Raw genomic sequence first — 27422 nt, 5'->3', positions numbered from 1 at the left:
TCACGTACGGAGCGCCGGTATGGTCAGGAGTGCCGAAGTCTACCCTCGCTCTCATCCAAGTGGTGCAGAACTCTGCACTACGGTGCATCTTGGGATGCGGGCGCTACGCCCGCGTGGAAGAGATGCACCAGGACGGGAACATGGAACCTCTGAACGTCCTTCTTCCGGAGCTGTCTCGAAGATTCTTCGAGAGGGCTGCGGATTCAGACGTCGCCACCATCCGACGCCTCGGAGAGATCCAGGTTTCAACGTGGGACCGCTATAAGCGCCCCATTGCGAGCATGGATCGCCAAGATGCCCTCCCAGCGAAGAAGAGGCCTAGGCTTCAGTAGCAGGGATCGCCAGAACGCCGTGACAACGCAGAAGACGACGCCCTGCCTTAGAAGCCTAGGCGGCTGGAAAGGCAACACAGTGGAGCCCCGACCGGAGTAACGGGGGTCCGTCCACGAGAATTGGAATTGGCACGGACGTTGGAAATGTTGGAAAAGTGTTTCGGCAACGATTCTCTAAAAAAAACGGTCGTTTACCAGTGGCACGAGCGGTTCAGAAGTGGTCGTGAGTCAATCGAAGATGATGAACGCAGTGGCAGACCATCGACATCGAAAGTCGGTGAAAAAATTGATAAAGTAAAAGAAATGTTGGTCAATAACCGCAAATTAACCATCAGAGAAATAGCGGAGGACTTGAACATTGCCTATGGATCCGCCCAAGACATTGTGGTTAATGATTTGGGTTTCCGTCGTGTAGCATGCCAAAAGACCTCAATTTCATGCAAAAAAGAGACCGTGTTGACGTCGCAAAAGACATGATTTGCGAGGCTGAATCCGATCCCACATTCATCAAAAGGATCATTACTGGAGACGAGACGTGGGTTTATGAGTACGACACGCAATCCAGACATCAGGCAAGTGAATGGCGTTCACCAAATGAGCCGAGACCAAAAAAACCACGTCGTTTTCAGTCAAAAAAGAAGGCAATGCTGACGGTTTTCATGGATTACAACGGTGTAGTGCATCATGAATTTTTGCCAGAAGGCCAGACAGTAAACAAAGAGTATTATTTGGGCGTTATGAGACGTTTGCGTGAAGCAATTCGCCGAAAGAGACCAGAAATGTGGGCAGAAAACTCGTGGATTTTGCACCATGATAACGCACCGTCGCACAGTGCTATCATTATTCGTAATTTTTTGACGAAAAATGCAACAAATACCATCCAACAGCCACCGAATTCACCTGATTTGGCTCCCTGTGACTTCTTTCTGTTCAATCGAGTTAAAAAACCATTACGGGGAACGCGTTTTAGCAGCCGAGAGGAAGTAATGGAAAAATCGCAGGAAGCACTGATGGACATACCGAAAACCGAATATAAAAAATGTTTCGAGGATTGGATCAAGCGCTGGCATAAGTGTGTTGCAGTCGATGGGGATTACTTTGAAGGGGACAATATAGATTTAGATGAATAAACTTGTATTTTTAATTTTCTGAATAAATTCCGGGAAATTTTTGATCAAGGTAGTATATATATTTATTTTTTTTTAAGGTAATCTACCGGTTAAGGTAGGTTTTTCGATGTACACAACTACCAAACAAATATTTTGTGACTACTAACAAAACACAACCCTAAATTCTACTCTACACCAGGTCCCTCTTCATCTCTGAGTACTTTCTTCTTCCCTTCATCCCGTCCAACATCCCTATCCTGTTCCTTCCCTTTCCTCTTTTTCCATACATTCTACCCTCTATCACAGTCTTCAACATCCCACTGCCGGTCAACACCCCCTTCATCCACTTTTCCTGCCTCCATAGGATTGCTCCCAACAAACCCCTCTCTTCGCCCACCATACCAAGTACTTCCTCATTTGTTTTCTTCTCTGTCCATTTCACCTTTTCCATTCTTCTCCACACCCACATTTCAAAAGCCTCCAGTCTACGTCTATCCTCCTGCTTCAATGACCACGTTTCCGCGCCGTACATAGCTACGCTCCATATCAAAGTTTTTACGAGTCTTTTCTTAACATCCTTACTGAACGTCCCCGTCATCAACTCCCTCCTCCTTGTGAAAGCCTCTTTGCCTAGCGCAATTCTTCTCCTTACGTCCCTACTACTTTGACCGTGTTGGTCCAAAACACTACCGAGATACGTAAACTGTTCTACCTGCTCTAGTTTTTGCCCTCTTACTTTAATGTTAAGATTAGCCTTTTTCTTTCTAGAAAATCGCATTACCTTTGTTTTATTAATGTTGATTCTCATCCCATACCTGTCGCACTGAATTTCCAATTCACTCAGCAATGCTTGCAGCCCCTTGGCTGACTGACAAACTAAAGCTTGGTCATCAGCAAACCTAACTGATTTTACGAATCCCCCGCCAACTTTCATTCCTACCTCGAGTTCTTCCCATGCCTCTTTGATCATTTCCTCTGCATACAGGTTGAACAGCAACGGTGATAATGGGCAACCCTGCCTTACACCCCTTCCTAACACTGCCCATCCTGACTCCCCGTTTCCCAACGGCACCTGAGCAGTCTGAGACATGTACAGGTTGCGGATTAGCCTCCTTTCCCTCCAATATATTCCTATTTTCTGCAATATACTCATTAGTTTTTCCCAATTCACTCTATCAAACACTTTTTCGAAATCTACGAAACAGGCAAACACCTCCTGGTTGTGTTCTATAATCCTCTCGATTAATAATCTCATTACTGCAATGGCATCACGCGTACCTCTCCCCTTCCTAAACCCAAACTGATCATCCCCTAAGTAATCATTTGCCCTACTCTCTATCCGTTTATTTATGATCCTGAGAACAACTTTAGCTGCGTGGGATATCAAACTAATTGTCCTATAGTCCTCACATGACGTGGCCTTTACCTTTTTCGGAATCGGAACTAAAACTGCTCTCACAAAGTCTTCCGGCCAGATTCCCTCCTCATAAATGCTACGGATCAGCCCATATAGCCTCTTCCTCCCACATTTTCCTAAGCATTTTAAAAGTTCCACGGGAATGTTATCTACCCCCACGGCCTTATTTAGTTTCATCTCCCTTAATGCCCTTTCTATCTCATTGTCTAGTATGCCTGGACCTAAGCTGTCTTCCTCTACGTCATTTTCTTTTTCAATGTCTAACTGTGTTGGTCTGAGTTCTTTACTATACAGTTCTTCTATATACTCCTTCCATCTCTCTTGGATCTTTCCTGCGTCAACTATTACCTTACCCGGCTTATCTCTAACTATTAGCATAGCTCTTCCTTTCTTACTTCCCGATAACGATTTAACTTTGCTGTACAGCGCACCGATTTCGCCCTTCCTCTGGAGACTTTCCATATCCTCGCACTGCGTCTTCCACACGTTATTTCTTGATCTTCAGAGGAAGACGGATTGTTTCCGTCGAAATATCAAGAAATAACGTGTGAGTGTTCTTCTTTTTTTGTGTTTCTATATTGTGTGTTACTATGTATTGTACTATTCGGCACTTCCGTGTTACGTCTACGAAAGCATATATATATATATATATATATATATATATATATATATATATATATATAAAATATCTTCGAATTGGAACGCTCTTCGGCGACACACAAATATATAAAAACACAGATGTAGATTTTTAGAATATAGAAACACAAAGAAAGGACACTCACAATTTGTTATTTTACGTTTCGACAGCACGGCTGTCGTCTTCAGAATGGCGTTCTCGGGGAAGAGCGGAGAGGATGTGCGGGGGAGAGGTGGGGGAAAGAGAGGTAAAGGGACCAATAGGAAATGAACAAGGGGGTGGGGGGGATATGTAGGCAGCCAATTGATGCATTCAGTGGGCTTGGTTCAGCCCGGGCGGTTTGAATGATTGGGCCACCCAGATATGCGCCATCTCGCGGGTTCTCACCTCTATTATACTCGCAGATTTGGGAAGGATTTCAATCACCGAAACAGAGAAGCAGTCGTCAAAAGATTGGTTGTGGGAAGCGGTGTGAGTAGGGATGGGATAATTAAGAAAGGTGGGAGATTTGGTGGAATATCGGTGGTTATTCATGCGGAGGGAAAGTGCGGTCGTGCATTCGCCCACGTAGAAGGCAGGGCAGAAGTTACAGGAGAGGCGATATATAATATTCTTTGAGGTACAGGTGGCGAGTGGTTGGGAGTTGGTACTGAGTGAGGGGGAGTGTCTTAAAAGATGACAGCATTTGCAGCGTGGGCGGTTGCATGGTGCGGATAGGGGCGGGGGAGAGACGGGGGTGCTTGAAGTTGGATTTGTGGACTTAAAGATGTCTCGCAGGTTCGACGGGCGTTTAAACGAAACAGAGGGACAGTGTGGGAATAAAAGTGATGTGGACTGAGTGTTATTGATAATTGGGAAGAGGTCACGGATTAGATGTTTAATTTTGTGTGTTCCGGGGAAGAAAGTGGTGATAAGATTAGGGCATTTTGGGCGGTTTGGTTTGGGGAGGGGAGTGTATTGGGTTGCCGGTGTGAGGATTTTACTGTTTAGCAGTTTTTCAGGGTACCCACATTTTCTGAGGGATTCATGCAGCTGGTCCAAGTATTTATGTTGGGAGGGGGTGTTGTTGCATAGACGGAAGCCACGGATAGAGAGTGAGAATGGGATGGAGCGCTTTGTGTGAGGATGGCAGCTGTCGAAATGAAGATATTGTTGCTTATTGGTTGGTTTAATGTGGACTGAAGTGTGAAACGTATTGTTTTGGAGGTGAATATCGATATCTAGGAAGGTAATATTCGAGTCGGATATAGAAGAAGTGAATGATACTGAGGAGGAGGAGTTGAGAGAGGAAATGAAAGAGGATAAAGTTTCGCGTCCGTGGGACCAAAGGAGGAAAATATCATCGATATAGCGGGCCCAGAAAAGTGGTTTTAGGGTTTGTTGTTGCAGAAAGTCGTGTTCTAGTTTACCCATAAAAAGATTGGCGTATGCAGGAGCCATACGCGTGCCCATTGCAGTGCCTTTTATTTGTAAATATATTTTGTCATTGAATTGAAAAGCATTTTTGGTAAGAACGATTTGGCTCAATTCGAGGAGGAAATCTGTGGATGGGGTGTGTGGTGTGGATCGTAGGTAGAGGTAATGTTTCAGGGCTTCTAAGCCTTCTATGTGGGGAATGGAGGTGTACAGAGATGTGACGTCTATCGTGGCCATGAGAATGGTTGTGTTGTGCGGAATTGGGATTGAGTGTAGACGTTCCAGAAAGTGGTGCGAGTCTTTAATGTAAGAAGGGAGTGAAGTGGCTATTGGTTGAAGGTGGTGGTCTATTAATGCGGAGATTCGTTCAGTGGGTGAGTTGATGCTGGAGACAATAGGGCGTCCGGGTTATTGGTTTTGTGTATTTTGGGTAGCAAATAGAAATGGGGAGTCTTAGGATTAGGTGGTGAAAGAATGGATATGTCTTTGGGGGAGAGACCTTCTTTGGGACCGAAATTGGAAAGAAAAGAGAGAATATCCTTTTGATAAGAAGGGTTTGGGTCTTGGGGCAGGGGGGCATAGCAGGAAATGTCATTTAATTGGCGCAATGCCTCGGCGTTATAGTCTACTTTGTTTAGCACGACAACGGATTACCCTTTGTCCGCCGTCGTGATTATAATATCATTATTTGACGTTAAACGTCTGAGAGCTTGTCTCTCAGAGGGGGAAAGGTTGTCTGGTGGCTTAAGGGAATCTATGAATTTTTTGTCGGTAATCTTTGTCAGAAGGAGATTGATAAAGATTTCAATTGGGTGGTTTGTTGGGAGTGGTTTGGGTTCGTTTTCTGAGGCTGGACGGAATCGGGTAAGTGCTGGGTTAATGGTGGGGGAGTTCGAAGGGAAAGGCTGGGATTTCCAATGAGCATGCCACCGTAAATTCCGGCAGAAATTTAATGTGTCGGTGATAATGTTAACGTGGTTGGTTCTCGGGGTGGGGGAGAAGGAGAGGCCTTTACTTAGTAGCGAAAGCTCGCTATTGTCGAGGGTCACGGACGAAAGGTTCACTACTTTGTTTCCGTTTTCGGGTGTTGGGTGCTGGGTCGGGGACTCTTTCGGTTGACGCCTGGGGAAAACGGGTGCTTTGCACGGAAGATATGGCAGGTTGTAAAGGGTTGCTAGATCCGGTTTTGAAAGAAAAAGGGGTGGAGGTGCGGGTGGGGGCGGCGATTGTTTAAGCGGCAGGGAAAGTCAAACGCGGAAGAAAGACTGGGTGAGGGTAGAGAGCTTTTTCAGGAGGCCTTCACGCCTTCGAGTGAGATTTCGAAGTGCCGAGGAAAGTATACTATATATATATATATATATATATATATATATATATATATATATATATATATATGTATATATATGTATATATATATGTATATATATATGTATATATATATATGTATATATATATATATGTATATATATATATATATATATATATATATATATATATATATATATATATGTATATATATGTATATATATATATGTATATGTATATATATATATATATATATATATATGTATATATATATATATATGTATATATATATATGTATATATATGTATATATATATATATATATATGTATATATATATATATATATATATATATATATATGTATATATATATATATATGTATATATATATATATATATATATATGTATGTGTGTGTGTGTGTTTGTAGTATTCATTTCACCGGAACGAGCTCACAACTTCATGGATACAGATTTTCCTTACTTAGGTTTTCCGAATCAGGGGCTTTTAGCTCGTAGGCATATTCTGTCCTCCATCACAGAAATGAATTTTTGAGTAAAAACGTTGTTTGCATTTAAGATAAAAAAACCCTCCTGCCGGAGTCCCGAATTCCAAGTGTTTCGTGAATGGTCGAATTGAATGCAAGAAAGAATGCAAGAGAGAGAAGTTTTTAAGGCAAGCCCCTATTTCATTTCCATTTCTCCGGCGATTTGGCATTCCAAGCGGTCATTGTCGAGACACACAAACCGAACGAATGAAGGGAATTACATTCGGATCCATCCAACATTTCCGCAACAAAATTTTCCTGGCCTAAGTATATGAGGCCCTCCCTGGACTACGAGGGTCATCCGGAAAGTAGTACCCGTTCGTGAAATAAAAAGACAAAAGTAAATATTAACAAACATAAAAAATTTTATTTGAAAGAGGATACTTTAAACTACTTCTCAACATAATCTCCAAGCAAATTAAGGCATTTGTCATAACGTGTGACAAGTTTCTGTATTCCTGCTGCATAGTCCTTCGCCGCCAGCTCATTGAGATACGCGAGGGACCCATCTTGCACAAATTTTTGCATAATGCAGATGGTGTTTAACAATTTCATGAACAATTGTTCGAGAAACATTGGGAAAATGCTCACAGATGTCATCAATTGTGACGCGCCGATCGTTCCTCACGAATTCGTCAACTGAGCTCACCAGTTGGTCTGTAATGACAGACGGTCTCCCCGAACGCTCATCGTCGTGTGTGTTCCCCCTCCCCATGTTGAAGTTGCGACACCACCGCCGAACAGACGACTCGTCCATTACATTGTCTCCATACACCTCCTTTAATTGGCGATGAATATCACATGGGCGAACGTTTCTTGCATTGAGGAATTTAATCACTGCCCTCACTTCACAACTGGCGGCGTTCTCAATTTTTTTAAACATTGTAAACAATCACAGAAACAACACAGGCAATGCTAGCGTCACGCAACTTGGCTCAGAGAAGGCAGACAAGCCACTGAAGCTATCTGACCTCGTCCAGCGGCTACTCGCGTCGTCAGCACTTCATGCGGCACGAACGGGTACTACTTTCCGGATGACCCTCGTACAACCTTGACGTGGTGGAAGGGCTTGAGCGTTTCGATGACCCCTAGAGCTGTGCTAGCGGGAGTAATAATAATTGCTCCTGGTAGGGTCATTCATGCCAGATAGGTTGGAGGTTAGAAACCAGACGAAAGGTAGTCCACGCAGCGTCAGTTCCTCAGTGAGGCGGCTGCAATGGCGTCCGACCCCAGTGGGGTGGCCAGTAAGTAATGGTGTCACGTTAAAAACACTAGTGAGGAAGGCAACCGGACACCAACTCAATTATCATTCCCAATATTTAAATGATGGACAAGACAGAATTTTGAGTCCTGGCAACTCCAGGGCTCGGCCCAATCGGCCGCGTATCGTGCCCGGCAGCGGGGGAGGCAAGGCTTCCGCGGTCGTCATCCCACGAAACACTTGCAGGGGAAAACCAGCAGTAGCAGGACAAAAGACGCAGGAGAAGAAGACCATATTAGTTAGAATAGGAACGTGGAATGTTAGGACAATGATGAGGACAGGGAAATTGGAGAATGTTAAGCGAGAGATGGAAAGGGGAAATATAGATATTTTAGATCTATGCGAGGTAAGATGGACGGATAGCGGGGATTATTGGAGTGATAATTATAGAATAATATACAGCGGCGGGGACGGAAGCCAACGAGGGGTTGCCATAGTATTAAATAAAGAGATAGGAAGCGTAGTCAAAATAGAACAGGTAACGGATAGAATATTATTAGTAGAGATAGAAGCAGAACCGACGAACTTGGTTATTATTCAGGTATACATGCCACCGTGCAACCATACGGAGGAAGAGGTCAATAGGATATACGATCAGCTAGAGGACATGATCGCGTGTGTTCCTGCAGGGAAACATTTGATAATGATGGGGGATTGGAATGCGACGGTAGGCGAAGGAAGAGATGGTGATGAGGTGGGGGACTACGGATTAGGCACGAGGATTGACCGCGGGGAGAAAGCAGTTGAGTTCTGCAGGAGACAGGGGCTAGTCATCACCAACACTTGGTTTAGGCACCACAAAACAGGCAGGTATACGTGGAAAATGCCAGGAGACAGAGAGAGGTATCAGCTAGATTATATCCTGGTTAGACACAGGTTTAGGAAAAGTGTGATAAATTCGCACAGCTTCCCGGGAGCGGATGGGGACTCTGACCACAATTTAGTTGTTATGAAATGTAGCGTCCGTTTCAAAAGGATAAGGCAGGGTCGGCGGGTTAGAAAATGGAATGTAGAAGCATTAAATGGTTTGAAAAGGAAGGAATACAAACAGACGGTAGAGGAAATCATGGAGGATGGGGAAGAGCTAAGTACTATCGAAGACAAATGGGAAAGTTTCAAGAAAGGGTTGTCTAAAGCCGCAAAAGACACTATTGGAACCGTTAACACTAAGAGGACTAGGAAACCATGGATCACGGATGAGATGATTACAAAGATGGTTGAACGGAGAAAATGGAAGAATGTAAGTACAGAGTTAGGCAAGTTGAAGTACAAAGAATTAAACAATAAATTCAGACGGGCAACAAATACAGCAAGAGAAGCATGGTGGAAGACGCAGTGCGAGGATATGGAAAGTCTGCAGAGGAAGGGTGAAATCGGTGCGCTGTACAGCAGAGTTAAATCTTCATCGGGAAGTATGAAAGGGAGATCTAAGCTAACAGTTAGAGATAAGGCGGGTAAGGTAATAGTTGACGCAGGGAAGATTCAAGAGAGATGGAAGGAGTATATAGAAGAACTGTATAGTAAAGAGCTTAGACCAACTAAGTTAGACATAGAAAAGGAACATGACATAGGGGAAGATAGCTTAGGTCCAGGCATACTAGACAAGGAGATAGAAAGGGCATTAAGGGAGATGAAACTAAATAAGGCCGTGATGGTGGATAACATTCCCTCGGAACTATTGATATGTTTAGGAAAATGTGGGAGGAAGAGGCTATATGGGCTGATCCGTAGTATTTATGAGGAGGGAATCTGGCCGGAAGACTTTGTGAGATCAGTTTTAGTACCTATTTCGAAAATGGTAAAGGCTACATCATGTGAGGACCATAGGATAATAAGTTCGATGTCCCACGCAGCTAAAGTTGTTCTCAGGATCGTAAACAAAAGGATAGAGAGTAGGGCAAATGATTACTTAGGGTACGACCAGTTTGGGTTTAGGAAGGGGAGAGGTACGCGTGATGCCATTGCAGTAATGAGATCATTGATCGAGAGGAATATAGAATACAACCAAGAGGTATTTGCCTGTTTCGTAGATTTCGAACAAGCGTTTTATAGAGTGAATTGGGAAAAACTAATGAGTATATTGCAGAAAATAGGATTAGATTGGAAGGAAAGGAGGCTAATCCACAACCTGTACATGTCTCAGACTGCTCAGGTGCGGGTGGGGAACGGGGAGTCCGGATTGGCGGTGTTAGGAAGAGGTGAAAGGCAGGGTTGTCCATTATCACCGTTGCTGCTCAACCTGTATGTAGAGGAAATGATTAAGGAGGCATGGGAAGAACTGGAGGTAGGAATGAAGGTGGGCGGGAAATTCGTAAAATCAGTTAGGTTTGCTCATGACCAAGCTTTAGTCAGTCAGTCAGCCAAGGGGTTGCAAGCATTGCTTAGTGAATTGGAAACACAGTGTGACAGGTGAGAATCAATATTAATAAGACAATAGTTATGCGATTTTCTAGAAAGAAAAAGGCTAAGATAAACATTAAAATAGGAGGGCAAAAGCAGAATATTAAAATAGGAGGGTCATTGAAGCAGGAGGATAGACGTAGACTGGAGGCTTTTGAAATGTGGGTGTGGAGAAGAATGGAGAAGGTGAAATGGACAGAGAAGAAAACAAACGAGGAAGTACTTCATATGGTGGGCGAAGAGAGAGGTTTGTTGGGAGAAATCCTATGGAGGCAGGAAAAGTGGATGAAGGGGGTATTGACCGGCAGTGGGATGTTGAAGACTGTAATAGAGGGGGGAAATGTTAGGCAAACGAGGAAAGGGAAGGAAAAGGACTGAGATGTTGGACGGTATGAAGGGAGGAAGAAAGTACTCAGAGATAAAGAGGGACCTCATGTAGAGTGGGATGTTGTGTTTTGCTGGGGGTCACAAATTGTTGAAATAGTTATTTTGTCCATCCAAAAACCTACCTTAACCGGAAGATTACCTAATATCCTATACCTAATATCCTTACCACTATATATATATATATATATATATATATATATATATATATATATATATATATATATATATATAAAGGTCCTTATTTCTGAAAACTACATCCAATGCCCTGGTGAGCGATGCACAGTTTGAGTCGTTCAAATAAGTTTTCGAAAACTCTTCTCTGCATATCCTGCGTCATTCCAGCAATGGCATATTTAATTGCCTCCTTAAGAGCTTCCAAGGTCATTGGTCGAACTTTGTAAACCTCAGATTTGAGATGTATCTTAAGAAAAAAATCACGTGGGCTCAAATCCAAGGAGCGAGTGGGCATTGGAATATCCCCTCGTAAGGAGATCAGGCGGCCGGGAAATTGTTCTTGCAGGATTTGGCCTGGACGAGGGATGGTTTGAGCCAGGAGGAGGACATAACGTGCTTCTCTTCCTTGAGAAAGGTGGCTCGGACCACCGAAAATTCGTAACCGAGTGAGTTTCTTTTCTCCTTTTTCGTGTGTGTTTCTGTGATTTTGTCTTTATCCACAAGCGCTAACTGCATATACGTTATTATCCACGTCCGCACACTTGCAAGAACTCTTACTCGAAAATTATCCCGATGGAAAAGGTGAACCCATGCAAGATATCGCTAAAATCTCGAAAGGAGGGACGATCCAACTGCTTGGAGCGACGATATTTAGATCGATACATTATCCAAGCGATTCTTTAGCGAATGGCAACGCTGAGCGGGGGATTGGGGAGGCCGAACGTTTTCGTCACTCCTCCACCCGACGCGCGCCATTCCAATCTTTTTAACTCCATCCGAGATCCGACAAAGGAAAGACCCTGCAGGTTGCGATGAGAGTCTAAGCGACTCGAGATGGAAAATCTAAAAGCATACTTTCTCAAAAGATATAACGAACGAAAGCGGAGTTTTTTAAAATTGCGTTTTCCCCGGCTTACGGAGAACAATCACTTTCAAAAAAAACATTCCGCAGCAAACAGACACACACGCCCTTCGACGTCGACACTTCAGCCTCTTCCCTTCTATCACTTCCTTAATAGAAACCACCCAACCCCCTTTCACAGCATATCGAAAGAGTGGAACTAAGACCATGAATTTTATTTAGTAAAAGCTGCTTCATTTATTCGGGTTTTTGAATAATATAAACTTTTTTCATGCTCCTTTACCGAAATTTACTGAGTCAACATTCGTAATGGGTAATTGCCTTTACGATAAATAATTTCGAGACCTCCTGGAATGATATCAAATTTTATAGTTTTGCTGAAAACATTACCTGTTTAAACTTACTTCGATTCTCGTTTCTCTGCATCCCGAAGCGCATCCTTTCTGGAGTGTTTTCACCCCCTACCACACATACTAGAGGCGGCTGGAAGGGTACTAAAATATCTCACGAAAAATCATCTATCCCAGCTGCGTACAGCTACAGATAACTCATTACTAATCTTACCCAAAGGATTAAAATCAAATTTACAGAGAGATAACTATGATAGATATAATTTTAGGCAAATTAAAACATGTAATCGAAGTTATAATAAAAGTATTTGATTGGATTCAATCGAAATAATAGATATTTTAAAATCGACGCTCCAATGAAACCGGAATGGCATCCGACCATCCGAGAGACGGCAAACTTACTTTATGCGAGGCCTTTGTCAAGAATAGCGATTGCAAAGATTAATAATATATGAATGGGAGACAGATTACAGAAAAAGTATCCCGGAGGGACAGGGAGGAGGGGAGGGGGGGAGGGGGGAAGGCGGGGGGAATAGGAGAGGTCTGGTCGCGCAGTCTCGAGCCCTGGACCGTGAGTGATTAAACAAAAGGGAAAATTCAAAGTGGGACAAAAAAACGGGTGTTTAGTGAACTTGGTAAGTTGATAACCCTTGGTACGTTCTGAAAAAAGGGTTTACACAAGCAGTCCGAGAGTAATTCTCGTGATTGATGGGCAATTACAACAATCCTAAAAAAGAACCCTCGTTCAAACACTCTAGACAAAGAACTGGGATTTGAAAGGGGAATTGTTATGCAAAGGAAAGAAAGGTCACGCCACTGGTTTGAACTAACAGATGCATCGGCAGTATAACATTACTGATGAGAGGCTCCAATAGAAGGGAATGTACCCATGAACAAAACAATGCAGTTAGCTGATTTATATGTTAATGTTACATTAAATAACCAAAAAATGAGAGAGAAACGAAAATTATCGATGCGATTAAAAGACATCGCCCCTCGAGCTGAAAGGAAAATAACTAGCATTGAAGAATCAAACCAGAATGAAAACAAGGGGGAATTTGATGTTTGCATGGACCAATTACCGGAGGACATGCCTAAAAGACAGTTTACCTCGAAGGCTAATCACAGAGGCAAAGATCTTTGGGAGGTAACTTATATTAAAGGAAAGCCCGAGCAGGCCCCCTCTTATTTGCCACGCAACCAAGACTAGAATTCAATCCTAGGAAGGAAACAGAATCTGGTCACACCCACTGTACATCGGGCGAGGTCTTCACCAATTAGAGTGTGACGGGAGACCATTGCACTAATGGACTCGCGGCATACGAAAACATAACAGGCCGAACAGTAGTTAAGAGAAGCCATTAAACAAACCTCGCATGCGTTTAAGTATTCATATGGCAAAAACAAGACTCTACGAGAGTGGTTAGTTTTTTCGAAATAATAAAGATATGTCACGCGACCAGGGACATGGGCGGCCGTGGCAATTCCACGTAAGGGAGGAGGGGAGACCGGGGAATTGCGGTGAAGGGGGAGTACTTGGGATGAAGAATTTTATACTGTAATCAAGTTCAAAATTGAAATGTCCGTGACAAGTACTCACGATCACGATAGCACGTACTCTAAATTGGATTTAAGATGATGATTCGTGAGCTAAGAGCGTTAGTGTCGCATTTAGCGAATTTCCTGTTGATGGAAAAAGCAAGCCACCGAGAAATCGGACGAGCGATTGCGTGCCAGCGAGATTGAATCGGAGAGAAATGAAGGGAGGGACATCACTTTGGTGCGATCGCGGAAGAACACCAATCGGAATACATATATTTTTCAAAGTTAAATGGGCAATTTAAGCGACAAACTGACGTTAATTTTCTGTAAAAAAAGAATAGCTCGACGCGAATTAGTAACAATATTACTCCATGATCAGAATCTAACTTAAATATTAGACTAAAAAATGTTTAAGGCAAAACTGAAATTTTAAAAAATAAAGCATTGCAAAACAATGCACGATATTCGGACGGAAAATTAAAATAGCAAATATTGGAATAATTCAATTAAAAGCGCATGCTTATAAAGAAGAATATGAATCACAAGCAATTTGGAATGATAATCAAAACAGTTAAGGCTACAGAATATATCCATTGCTCATTATATCACTTTTGCGAGAATCTTTTCCAAAGAAATCAATGATGAAATTACTGTTTAATTCAATCAGTACCGTTTAACTCTAAAGACTGCAGGTTTTGAAACCGTTGGCTCATATACGACACTCTTTCAAAGATTTAGAGTGCGAGCCCTTATCGACGGATTCATCCGCTGACTAGTGTGGGTCTACACTAAGTAGCATTTTAAGCGAACGCCAAAGACCTCTACGAGCAAAAGAATAAACAAATTAACGAATGAGTTCCGGTGACTTTCAAGCGGATCACATTTCAAACCTAATACAATGCACAGAGTTTCCTCTTCCTTCGCCCAATAAAGGGTTCAATAAACCTTCGGAAATGAACTGAATGTACTCACTCGTATTTCGACTTCATCATTCTCACTTTGATGGCCAACGAAATCAATTTCTTCCTGCGAGTGCGTCTTTCTAGTGAAGGCCAGGCACTCAGAAGCGAAATCATTTTAATGCAATACGACCAAAATCATAATTTAAAAAAATACAATGGAAAGGGGATTACGTTACAGTCATTATACTCTCCCGGGAGGAGTAACGCGATGCAGATGGATGACAAACAGAATAAACAACACTGTGACATTACAAAAATAATCTTTAATCTCCGCAGAGTAACGTTCATTATTTTGGTAACAGGCTTATGTTACATCCGCCCATTGTGGAAAATTAATGAGAGTTATCTCCCAGAACACAATATTTTTCGATCTTCCAGCCTGTCTCCATTCCCTCTCCCTCCCCCCTTCCCCTCCGCTCCAACTTCTACCCCGCCCCCCTTTGTTCTCCATCTCGTACCCTGAGAAATCGCATGCGACGAAGAGAAAAAAAGCGACCAAATGCATGTCATCTCGCACCTACGGAGCTTAAAGAATGGTGCACACGCCCCCTGCCAAGCCAATCATCACGTTCGAGAACACGGCCAAGTAGGAATTCGTCATCCAGCGGTGTTTCACAGCCGAGACTTCCTTATATTCATTATATTCGGATGTCGTGAATGTCTGATGCCAGGGATTTCGTGAGGAACAGAAAATTGCTGAACCCCTTTGGACACGACACGTCAGCAGCATCCGCTAAGGTCCGAACCCAAGGCCGTCAAGTGCGACGTCGCGTGCAGAATATCCGTCATGGCTCGTTCGGCGCAATTTCCTTTCGCTGCATGCAATGTCGATTTTTGAGACTGGGGAGTCGGGGAAAACAGATGAAGGTTTTTGCGACTGACCTCTAGAACAATTTCTAGTTAGCCCGTTGAAAGACAGAGGGTGCTGACAAGAAATAAAACCCCATGAAGGTCTGATGACAAGGCTCAAAATGAAATGAAAGTATTTCTAAAGCTGCGCTACAAGAAAAAGAAACGATTCTAAACAAAAAAAAACATTGCTTAAAAAATAATCAGATCGAAAGAACTGCGACAGATGTGTTTGAAAATTGGAACAACAAGGAGGCGAGTGTGAGAGGCCTTTTAGAGAATTACGAGGCAGGGAGCCAGCCCAATTGAGATGCGATGAGAAGAGAACAAGCGAGACTGAGACTCTTAGAAAGGTCCAGAACAAACGAGTTTTAAAATGACGCTAAAGGAATTATAATGGCCCCACACTATTTAGGTAGACCACATCATAAAGATAAAATAAGGGAGATAGACTCAAGTACAGATAGAAACAAATACTCATTATTTCCCAGGAAAATCAGGAATCATAATAGTAATAAACTATAGTCACTACAGAAATATCAAAGAAATTTAATTAGCATGTCAGGACAAGAATAAAGGTAACGTATAAGGTATATTCGTTGGTGCATGAGTATATTAGTTGATTGAGTATGTATTTGCATGCGTGTAAGTTATAAAAGTTTTTCCATGAATATATACGATTTTGTGCGTGTAGATTGAAATGAATTTGTGGAAAAGATGAAAGTTTAAGGTTCAACTTTGTGAAATTCCTCCTTGGTGAGGGTAAAAAAGATACTTTACACTTCCACAACTAAGAATTAATATTTCACGACCATGGTTTCGATGATGCGCTTATTGTGGAAATGTAAAGTTTCTTTTTTACCCTCATCATGACTTTGTGGGTTTTGAATGCGATTTAATTCTCTTTTAAGAGGGAAGACTTAACAACTCCCGCCACACGCCCTTGCGGCGGCTTGCGGAGTACTATGCACACATCTCAAAGTGTACAAACCAAATAAAATATCAAAGTGCAAACATCCACGTTCAAGGCGAATGACTTTTAACCTATGAAACGTTTGCATTAAACAAAATTATCAGCGTGGAAAAGGGCATTGAAAAATAATTTCAAAAATGATGACTCCACGGCTTTGGGCATTATAAACTTAGTTTCCATCCAAGAGAATCAGAGCGGAACCTTGAAGCCATTTAAGCATCAATTCTGGACTTACTTGTTCAGCGTTTGTTATAGTTGTGTTAGGAATCGCCAATCTTTAATAGGCTAACATCGTTCATCGTTCCTAATGTAATGTGTTGTGGACAAGATAACGATGTTTTCTCGAGGAATATTTCGTTATCAAATATTTTGGCGAGTGGACGCGAACGAGACTGGGCCAAGGCTTCCAAGATAAAAAAACAATTCACTTGGACTAAGGAGGAACTGCATTGTGGTACCGGATATTCGATTAATTATTTACTAGCGATTTTAGGAATCTTAGAGAGGAAAATGTTTTGTGCAAGGGCCGTGGACGTGGGACGTGGACCGTTCGCAGTTGGCGGGGGAGATCGTCCCGCCTTCTTTGCAACGAAATCTTTGGGTGGGTTTTTCGAACTCAACATCAAAGGTCATCTGGCGTGTTTGGCAGGTCCACGGAGGTCTCTTCTCCGCCATCTTTTCCTTTCCCCTGACCCCCCCTCTTCATACTCATCCACCCACACAGTCCGCCATTTAGACCCTCTTCTTGCCTGGCCCTACCACCGTGCCTTGTAGCACCCCCTTCAAGAGTCGGCCCCTAGTTAGCACGTGCCCAACGCAATTTCTTTTTCTTTTTTCGATTGTTTCCAGCAAGCACCTCCCTTACCCCACTCTCCTCGACAACGCCTCCTCATTCCTCAACCTCCTTTTAATGCTGCTCAGCATTCGTCTCCACACACACATCTCAAACGCCTCCGGCCATTCTAGGTTCATTTTTAATGTAGACTATGCTTTACAGCCATTTAATGTAACACTTCATAGAAAACACTCGACTATAGTCCCTTTCTCGGCCCAGTATTCATTCTGCTAAATACCACCCTTCTTTTCCCGCTGAAAGCTTCCCTGGGCAAGTCGTTTTGGAACTAGACGCAGACAATATGCTCTGGAATTCGATAGGTGCACGTTAAAGTAGAAACACCTAATTACATCCTTTCATTGTCTAAGCCCTTCAAATATTGACGCTGGAGATGAAACTAACTAGCTGGCAATATCCCGAGTTCACAAGGGATACGATTTACTGTCATTCTATCCGAATGAGTACGTTGCAATAGCAACAAAATTGGTAATTTATAATTGATTCCAAAAGTTGAGAATATTCTACAGTGTTAATTTTTAACATTAGATTAACGTATATGTAAAAGAGACAAATGTAAGTTCGACCATTAAACTGCGAGGTCATAATTTCGAGGATGAACCTTTAAATTCCATACGAATTTCTACATTTATTTTGCTATGGAATGAAAAAAAGCTTTTCATCTGATTGGATCATTAATTGGGAACCTTTAACGCGTTGAAGGGGTCAACAACTACAAACACCTGAAACTTTTGGACATTATTACTCCAAGGAAGCTGAAAATAGTAATTCTGTGGTAGTTGACGGGGGTATAATGATATTATCTAAAAGTTATCGTAGTTCATCATTTTATTTTTCCTTATTTTATGTGAAATTTAAATTTATTTGAAGTCTATTTTATTTATTCTATTTTATTTTTCCTGTAGTTACCGAAGTTCACCCTAAACTATAATGAAACAGACTAAATTATGGTAAACCGAAGTCAATATACACAGTGTATTAAATTAAAATTTCGTAAAAAAAGTGCGATTGAAGGCAATAACTCGCTCTCAACAACATTATTGAGAAGGCGGTGAAATACGCGAATTATATTCAATTAGTGTGAATACTGGTAGAATTTAAGGATGCTTCCATGCAAAAAATTCAGTTAAAAAACCAAATTACGTCGACAAATGCCAGCAGATGGGCGCATATTGAGTCATAACCTAGTTACGCGTTTCGCAAGCGGCGCATTTCAGAAAGAAGGGATCCGACGAAAATACACTTCGCCTGCAGTCGCCAATACAGGATACTCTTTGCGCTCACAAAGCGGTGGCACTGTGAATTTCGCTCGCACGAGTGAGATAAGAACCAACCAATCGAACGGAAGAACGGGGAAGAGAAAATAAAACAAAAGAATGGCGGGACGGAAGGTTTGAAAAACGAAATTTAAAAAAGTGACAAAACAATCAAGCCGGATATGGATACTTATGTTTCAGTAAAATTCTCCAACGAAGTAATATTTGTGTACGTATACATGTATGTGATTAATATATTTATACATGCGCGTATATATAAATGTATATATATATATATATATATATATATATATATATATATATATATATATATATATATATATATATATATATATATATATATATATATATATATATATATATATATATATATATATATATATATATATATATATATATTAATATGTATGTATATGTATAACACTTAGAACTAGTGGACACAGAAAAAACACACAGAAACACACAAAAAGGAGACTCACTATTTTTCGAATTTTCGGTGGTCGTGGCCACCTTTATCAAGGAAGAGAGGGACGGAACTGAAGGGAATACGAGGGCTGGAGCGATGGATGGAAGGAGAAGGTGGGGAAAGAATTCGGAAGGGAAGGGTTTGGAGGGGCAGCGTTAGAAAGGTGGGGAAAATGTAGAAGGTGATGGGGGTGGAAGGGGGATGAAAATATAATTGTAGCAGGGTAATTAATGCCTAATATTGATTCCTGGCCAATTCCAGGACTCCAAGAGCCAGATGAAGGATTGCTCTAATGCCTTGAGTTTCAGTGGAGGATCAGAGGGAGGGAGGGATGCTATGATGGATACACTATAGCATTTAACAAAGGGAGTGTTGTGTTCGGAGGCGTGTTTGGGGATAGGGAGCATATCAATTAGGGAAGAATTCTTGCACGAGGCTCGGTGGTTGTTAATTCTAATATTAAGGGGTGTGGTAAACTGCCCAATATAATAGGCAGGGCAAATTTGGCACTTCAGAAGGTAATCTACATTGCTAGATGTGCAAGTAGAGGAGGGAATTGGTGGGAGAGAGTTAAAAAGCGGGTGGGAGAGGAATGGGATTTTGGTTTTGAAAATAGGGCATGCTTTGCATCTGGGTTTATTGCATGGCGTGGGAGTGGTTTTCGGACGGGTTGGGGATTTAAAGAGTGGATTGGTTGATTTGAGGAGATCGGATAGGTTGGCGGGGCGTTTGAAAGTAACAGAGGGAAAACATTTGGGAAAAAGGTTGGCGGTGGCATTATGATTTTTGAAAATAGGGTAGAGGTCTTTTAGGATTGATCGTAGAGATTCTAGGCCCGGGAAGTATGTGTTGCAAATTGAAAGAGGGTGGGGTTCCGCGGCGGAGGAAGGTTTGGGAGTGTAGGCATGTTTTCGGATTCTTTTGTTCTGGAGGGATTCGGGATAGCCTCGTTTGAGGAGGGAACAGTGTAGATTTGAAAGGAAATTATCAAGGGAATCAGGGTCATTGCAAATTCTGTGTCCTCATATGGACAGGGAGTAAGGAATGGAGCGTTGGTGTGATATGGGTGGCAACTATCATAGTGTAAGTATTGCTGTTTATTAGTGGGTTTTATACGTACAGATGTGTGCAATTTTTGGTTTCTTAATGTTACATTTACATCCAGGAAGGTGATTTGGGAGGAAGAAACTGTAGAACTGAAGGAGACAGAGAACGAAGCTTTGAGGTCGGAAATGAAAGTATTCAGGGAATCGGTACCATGTGGCCAGAGGAGGAAGATATGATCGATGTATCTGAGCCACAATAGACGTTTCAGTGGTTGTTTTAACAGGAATTTCTTCTCTACGAGACCAAGAAAGAGGTTTGCATAGGAATGGCTGAACCTGCTACCCATGGTAAAGCCCTTGATTTGCAAGAAGAATTTATCGTTAAAGGAAAAAGAGTTGCGGGTGAGGATGAACTCGGAAGGGCTAAGGAGAAAATCTGTGCTGGGTATGTGTGGCTCAGGGCGTTGGGAGAGGTAATGTCAGAGAGCGTAGAGACCTTCTGAGTGGGAAATCGATGTGAAAATGGTAAGAATCTTTGGTGTGTGACGGTAGGGAATGGACTATCGGTTGGAGATAGTGGTCTACAAATGCAGAGATTCTTTCGGTTGGAGAGTGACGGGAGGATTAAATCGGACGACCGGGATTCTCAGGCTTGTGAAACCTTGGAAGGATATAGAAATGAGGGGTGCGTGGGTGGGGAGGGGAGAGGAGGTCCAGGTCTAAAGGAGATAGACCCTCATTTGGCCCGTTGGACACGAGAAATTCAGTAAGTTCCTTCTGAAGAGCGGGGTTTGGATCTTCGGGGATTTGCCGGTGTGCAGACGTATCCGAGACTTGTCAACCTCCCTTATGTAATCTGATCTGTTTAAGACAACAACCGTTGAACCTTTGTCCGCGGAAGTAATGATGATATTAGGATCCTTAATTAGCCTTTTTAGTTCTGTGGATTCGGCAGCAGACAGGTTGGGTCGAGGATTTAGGGTCTTGAGGAAAGACGGGTTGGAAATTCTGGACAGGAGAAGGTTTATGAAAATTTCAATTGGATGATTCGGGGGGAAGGGATTGGGTTCTTGAGCAGATGCCTCCTCCTGATCCTCCACTGAAACTCAAGACATTAGAGCAATCCTTCATCTGGCTCTTGGAGCTTCTTCTATATATATCTTCGAAAATGAACGCTCTTCGGCGACGCACAAATATATAAAAACAAAGATGTAGATTTTTAACCATAGAAACACAAAGGACACTCGCATATGTTGTTTTGACGTTTCGACGGCTCGGCCGTCGTCTTCAGAATGGCGTTCTCGGGGAAGAGCGGATAGGGCATGGGCGGGTGAGAGGTGAGGGAAGGAGACGTAAGGGACCAATAGGATATAAACACGGGGGTGGGGGGGATATGTAGGCAGCCATATGATGCATTCAGTGGGCTTGGTTCAGCCCGGGCGGTTTAAATGACTGGGTCACCCAGATATGCGCCATCTCGCGGGTTCTCACCTCTATTGTACTAGCAGATTTGGGAAGGGTTTCAATCGCCGAAACGGAGAAGCAGTCATCAAAATATTGGTTGTGGGAAGCAGTGTGAGTAGGGATGGGATAATTAAGAAAGGTGGGAGATTTGGTGGAATATCGGTGGTTATTCATGCGGAGGGAAAGTGCGGTCGTGCATTCGCCCACGTAGAAGGCAGGGCAGAAGTTACAGGAGAGGCGATATATAATATTTTTTGAGGTACAGGTGGCGAGCGTTTGGGAGTTGGTACTGAGTGAGGGGGAGGGATTTAGAAGATGGCAGCAGTTGCAGCGAGGGCGGTTGCATGGTGCGGATGGGGGCGGGAGAGAGACGGGGGTGCTCGCAGTTGGTTTTGTTGACTTGAAGATGTCTAGCAAGTTCGATGGGCATTTAAACGAAACAGAGGGGATATGTGGGAATAAAAGTGATGAGGACTGACTGTTATTAATAATTGGGAAGAGGTCACGCATGAAATTTTTAATTTTGCGTGTTCCGGGGAAGAAAGTGATTAGGGAATTTTGGGCGGTTTGGTTTGGGGAGGGGAGTGTATTGGGTTGACGGTTTGAGGATTTTACTGTTCAGTAGGTTTTCAGGGTACCCAGATTTTCTGAGAGAGTCATGTAGCTGGTCCAAGTATTTCTGTTGGGAAGGGGTGTTGTTGCAGAGACGGAAGCCACGGACTGAGGTTGAGAATGGGATGGAGCGCTTTGCATGAGGTGGATGGCAGCTGTCGAAATGAAAATACTGCTGCTTATTGGTTGGTTTAATGTGCACTGAGGTGTAAAACGAATGTCGATATCTAGGAAAGTGATATTCGAGTCGGATATAGAAGAAGTGAACGATACTGAGGAGGAGCAGTTGAGAGAGGAAATGAAAGAGGATAAAGTTTCGCGTCCGTGGGACCAAAGGAGGAAAATATCATCGATATATCGGGCCCAGAAAAGTGGTTTTAGGGTATGTTGTTGCAGAAAGTCATATTCTAGTTTACCCATAAAAAGATTGGCGTATGCAGGAGCCATACGCGGGCCCATGGCAGTGCCTTTTTTTTGTAAAACATTTTGTCGTTGCATTGAAAGGCATTTTTGGTAAGAACGATTTCGCTCAATTCGAGGAGGAAATCTGTGGATGGGGTGTGTGGTGTGGATCGTAGGGAGAGGTAATGTTTCAGGGCTTCTAAGCCTTCTTTGTCGGGAATGGAGGTGTACAGAGATGTGACGTCTATCGTGGCCATGAGAATGGTTGTGTTGTGCGGAATTGGGATTGAGTGTAGACGTTCCAGAAAGTGGTGCGAGTCTTTAATGTAAGAAGGGAGTGAAGTGGCTATTGGTTGAAGGTGGTGGTCTATTAATGCGGAGATTCGTTCAGTGGGTAAGTTGATGCTGGAGACAATAGGGCGTCCGGGGTTATTGGTTTTGTTGATTTTGGGTAGCAAATAGAAATGGGGGGCCTTAGGTTTAGTTGGCAAAAGAATGGATATCTCTTTGGGATAGAGACCATATATATACACATTCAAACACGAAATCCCGCCAAACGGCGAATAAATACTCATATATACAGAAACATATATAAGGAAAAGGGATAGGAACACGTATAAAGGACGAACACAATAGAGGTGGGGAAGGCGGAATCGAACGGATCACAAGAGTAAAAATATTTCCTCAACCGGGACTCGAACACCGGATCTTTCCACTTGCCGGGCGGATGCTCTTAACCACTTGAGCTATCGAGGATATGTAATTTACCCTGAGATCCGTGGGTCTTATATGTCGCCAAGCGCCCCGATTCTTTAGCCAAGACATGGCGTCAGGGGGCTGTTTCACCCACCAAAGGAGAAATAGACAATACACAAGAGGAAAGGATAGTGGTTTAGAATTCATACAACATCGGCCAATGTGGCTCATCTCTTTCTTCTGGCTATGCGTGCCACGAAACGCACTGTTCCTTTCCTGTATGATGTTGTATGAATTCTAAACCACTATCCTTTCGTCTTGTGTATTGTCTATTTCTCCTTTGGTGGGTGAAACAGCCCCCTGACGCCATGTCTTGGCTAAAGAATCGGGGCGCTTGGCGATATATAAGACCCACGGATCTCAGGGTAAATTACATATCCTCGATAGCTCAAGTGGTTAAGAGCATCCGCCCGGCAAGTGGAAAGATCCGGTGTTCGAGTCCCGGTTGAGGAGATATTTTTACTCTTGTGATCCGTTCGATTCCGCCTTCCCCACCTCTATTGTGTACGTCCTCTATACGTGTTCCTATCCCTTTTCCTTATATATGTTTCTGTATATATATGTATATATATATATATATATATAAACCATAAACACATTAATGAACCCGTAGGTCGGTTAGGTAGGTGATGGTAGAGTTCACCCAGTACTAAGCCCTATACGGCGTGTGAAGTTCACACATCAGGGTAGGGGGGCCAGTTCCTTTCCCTGTGCCGGTTATGGTTTCCCAGGAAGACCTGGTACCCGAAAAAAAACATAGCTTGTGTGGAGCTATAGGTGCCCAGAGTGCCTTGCCCAGGAATCGAACCGGGGATCCTGTGGTCAGTAGTCCAACGCTCTAATCCTGGACTACCGCGACCCACATGTGTATATATTTATATATGTATATGAGGGGATCGAGATGTTGCGGTGGCTATCGTACTAGCTTCCCACCCATAAGGTGTGGGTTCAAATCCCGGCGGTATTGAATATTTTTCAGTTGTATCTCGATCCCTACTTGAGGTGCTTTGTGGAGGGCACTTTGAGTGAGTAGGGCGTCCGTCGGATGGGACATTAAGCTGCGGACGCCTTTCGTAAAGAGTAGGCTAATGCCGATGCCGGGTTTCTCTCCACCCTTTATCCTTTCCTGTCAATCACTGATATTGCAAATGACCACAGCTGTCGGTCGCCTCTCCTAAACACTACTACTACTATATATATATATATATATATATATATATATATATATATATATATATATATATATATAAATGTATATGTACATACACGTGGGTGTATATAGATATAAATATATTGCTTCGCAGAAGAGCTTATGCACGCATATGTGTGTGTACATGTGTATGTGTGTGTGTATAGATATATATATATATATATATATATATATATATATATATATATATATATATATATATATATATACACACACACACACACATAAATACATACATACACACACATATACAGGTAAATATGTATAAATGATGGTGTGATCACCGGAGGGTTCAGCGAGCACCCCAGAGCGGGGTCAAAACGTTCGAAAGAAAATAAAACCGGTATCAAGCCTTAGTTTATTATTTTTAGGGAACCAGTGAGGTGCAAAGATGACCCTGATCCAGTTTCCATGGAGAGGCCTGAGAGAGAGGGAGGGAGAGGAGGGGGGATGGAATGGGGTGGGGTGAGGGGAGCCAAAGGATCCGCGGGTTCCCATTCATTTTTTCATGAAATCCATTCATTTTTTTCCCTCCGTCCGCTAGCCTTCGTGAAACGGACGTCACCATCAAAATAAAAATTTCTTCCTCTCGGGAAAACGTTCCCTGTGCGGATAAAAACAATTGACAGTCGATAATATTTTAAAAAATAAAAGAAAACAACTGCCGCTCCGAATATTCGCGAACCGGCCGAATTAAACGTTGGCCTCGGATCTTTTTTAAAGATGGGAGCGATTGTTTCAGTGAGAAGCCACCCTTTTCAAATCCCACTATTATAAGTCCCTCAATGCGAAGACTTGTGGACAGCACCCTCGCCATTCCATCCACTCATAATCCTCACTCTCCCCGCCTCCTCGTAGCTCTTCTTCTCGCGAGCAATAGACATCCCGGTGAATGTTTCCGCTCTACTATTTTCGAGATTCAAATCATTTAGGGTTTCATCATGAGTCCAAAAAAAAGAGATTTCATTTCAGCTATCGGTAATAAAGGTACCTGCTGGTTTAAAAAAGAATGAACAATTATAATTTACAAACTACTGTTCTAACCGGAGAGGTAGTAGTAGTTTTTGTCGGAGACGGCCGACGGCTGAGGTCATTTGCGCCATTAGGGATGGACAGGAAAGGATGAAGGGTGGAGAGAAACCCGGCGTCGACATTAGCCTACTCTTTACGAAAGGCGTCCGCAGCTTAACGTCTCATCCGACGGACGTCGTGCTCACTCAAAGTGCCCTCCACAAAGCACCACAAGTGGGGATCGGGATACCCCTGAAAAATATTCGTTGAAAAACATTTGTTGTCTCCAGGATTTGAAGCGTGGCCCTCTCGATGGTAAGCCCGTCCCATTCCGATCCCCTGCTCCAACCGTAAATTCGTTATCGTCCATTCGAAATATAACTGTGGTCTTTGCAGTTGATTGCGATGGCGTGCATCTCGTTCGTTCATTCTCGATACCATTTTCTTGATGCTAATGCAAACCGCTACCGAGAGAAAGAGTGACATTACAGCTTTTCCTTCTTCTGGTGACCCATCCGACCTCAAGCAGAGAATGTGGCAACACTGGGGTAAACAATTTCTCCGTTAAGTTGAATCAAAGGGTGTGACTACTGAAAACATTAATTATTTCCCGTATAATATTCTATGCGCGGTAATATTTAATTTTGACTATTTATTAAAAATAGACCAAGGACCAACTACAAACGTAGAGCACGAGTCGATAAAAGGAATACGGGAAACAGAAGTAATGCTAATGGGTTGGCTGCCGGGGTCGTAACCGTGGACATATATATTACACGCATAGCAATGACAAATCCTATCATTCGTAGGCCAACCGTCTGGATCCGTCGCCATTCAGTAACAACTCTGATCTGGATATTCGGATGCGCCAAATGTCCGAAGACCGTCGTTAGGACAGCATCATTCTCAATTGGAGGGAAGGGCCAAATGCGAGGCATGGAGGAAAATTAGGACTCATTCTAAAATCTACAGACCATTTGAAAGACAACATTTAATGATGCATACAAATAATCGAAATGCACATTGTAACCGTAAAAAAGTAAGTTTGTCGGCTTGTGAATCAAAAACACCCAGCATTTTCATCATGATGTCAATCTAAATATTCACTTTAAATTTTCGAACCGAGTCTGCTATCACTCGCTTTGATCGATATGAGTGAATAGAATGTTGGAGACTTCAATATAGACGATAGAGGTGTGAACCGCGGGTGGTAAGTTTACGTAGGAGGAGGAAAATCCAAGACACGGACGGAATGAAGGGAAGGCTGGGGGTGAGAGGAGGATCTCAGTTTCTTTGTGTTCCGTGGTTTCAGTGCGTTTAAGTGCCGTGCTAGGCGGGGTTTGGAAGTAATGCTTAGTTTACGGGTCCATTAAGATCTTACCTCGCCCTTTAAACTGTCAACTGAAATCATTATAGTTACGATTGGGCAATTCTCCAAAGTGAAATCGAATGTTCATAGCAGTCCCGTCACAATGTACGTCCGAACACGAATGTGAATAGAGCGCGGTGATGAATGAATAGATGATGAACTGCCCGACGCAGTAACACGAAGACTTCAATAGCTCCGAAGCCTCTTCGTGATTTACAAGGGCGTGATTGTCATTCTTGAATGTGACGTAGAGGCCTCAGCCCGCGATCGGGGAGACAATATTCAGCCTGAAATATTGAGATATGTGGGCTTATATTTCACCGCGAAAGCGACTAGCACGACTGGCAGGCCCGCCAATGAGTGAAGGGGGATCCAAATTGCCGTTTGGAATCATTCCCGCGGTGTCGGCCAACTCGCGAGATCCTTATTTTTCCA

The 27422-nt window shown here is 42.9% G+C and overlaps 1 protein-coding gene across 1 annotated transcript in view; it reads right to left on the bottom strand.

Moving 5' to 3' along the window:
- Positions 1 to 27422, bottom strand: part of LOC139696900 (serine/arginine repetitive matrix protein 1-like) — a 261325-nt gene that overhangs the window by 58391 nt on the left and 175512 nt on the right. The window lies entirely within an intron of this gene.

The sequence above is a fragment of the Hetaerina americana genome, unplaced genomic scaffold, assembly GCF_022747635.1.
Source record: "Hetaerina americana unplaced genomic scaffold, ioHetAmer1.1.p SCAF_7, whole genome shotgun sequence".
Taxonomy (NCBI): Eukaryota; Metazoa; Arthropoda; class Insecta; order Odonata; family Calopterygidae; genus Hetaerina; species Hetaerina americana.
This window is presented reverse-complemented; position numbering and strand designations above follow the sequence as displayed.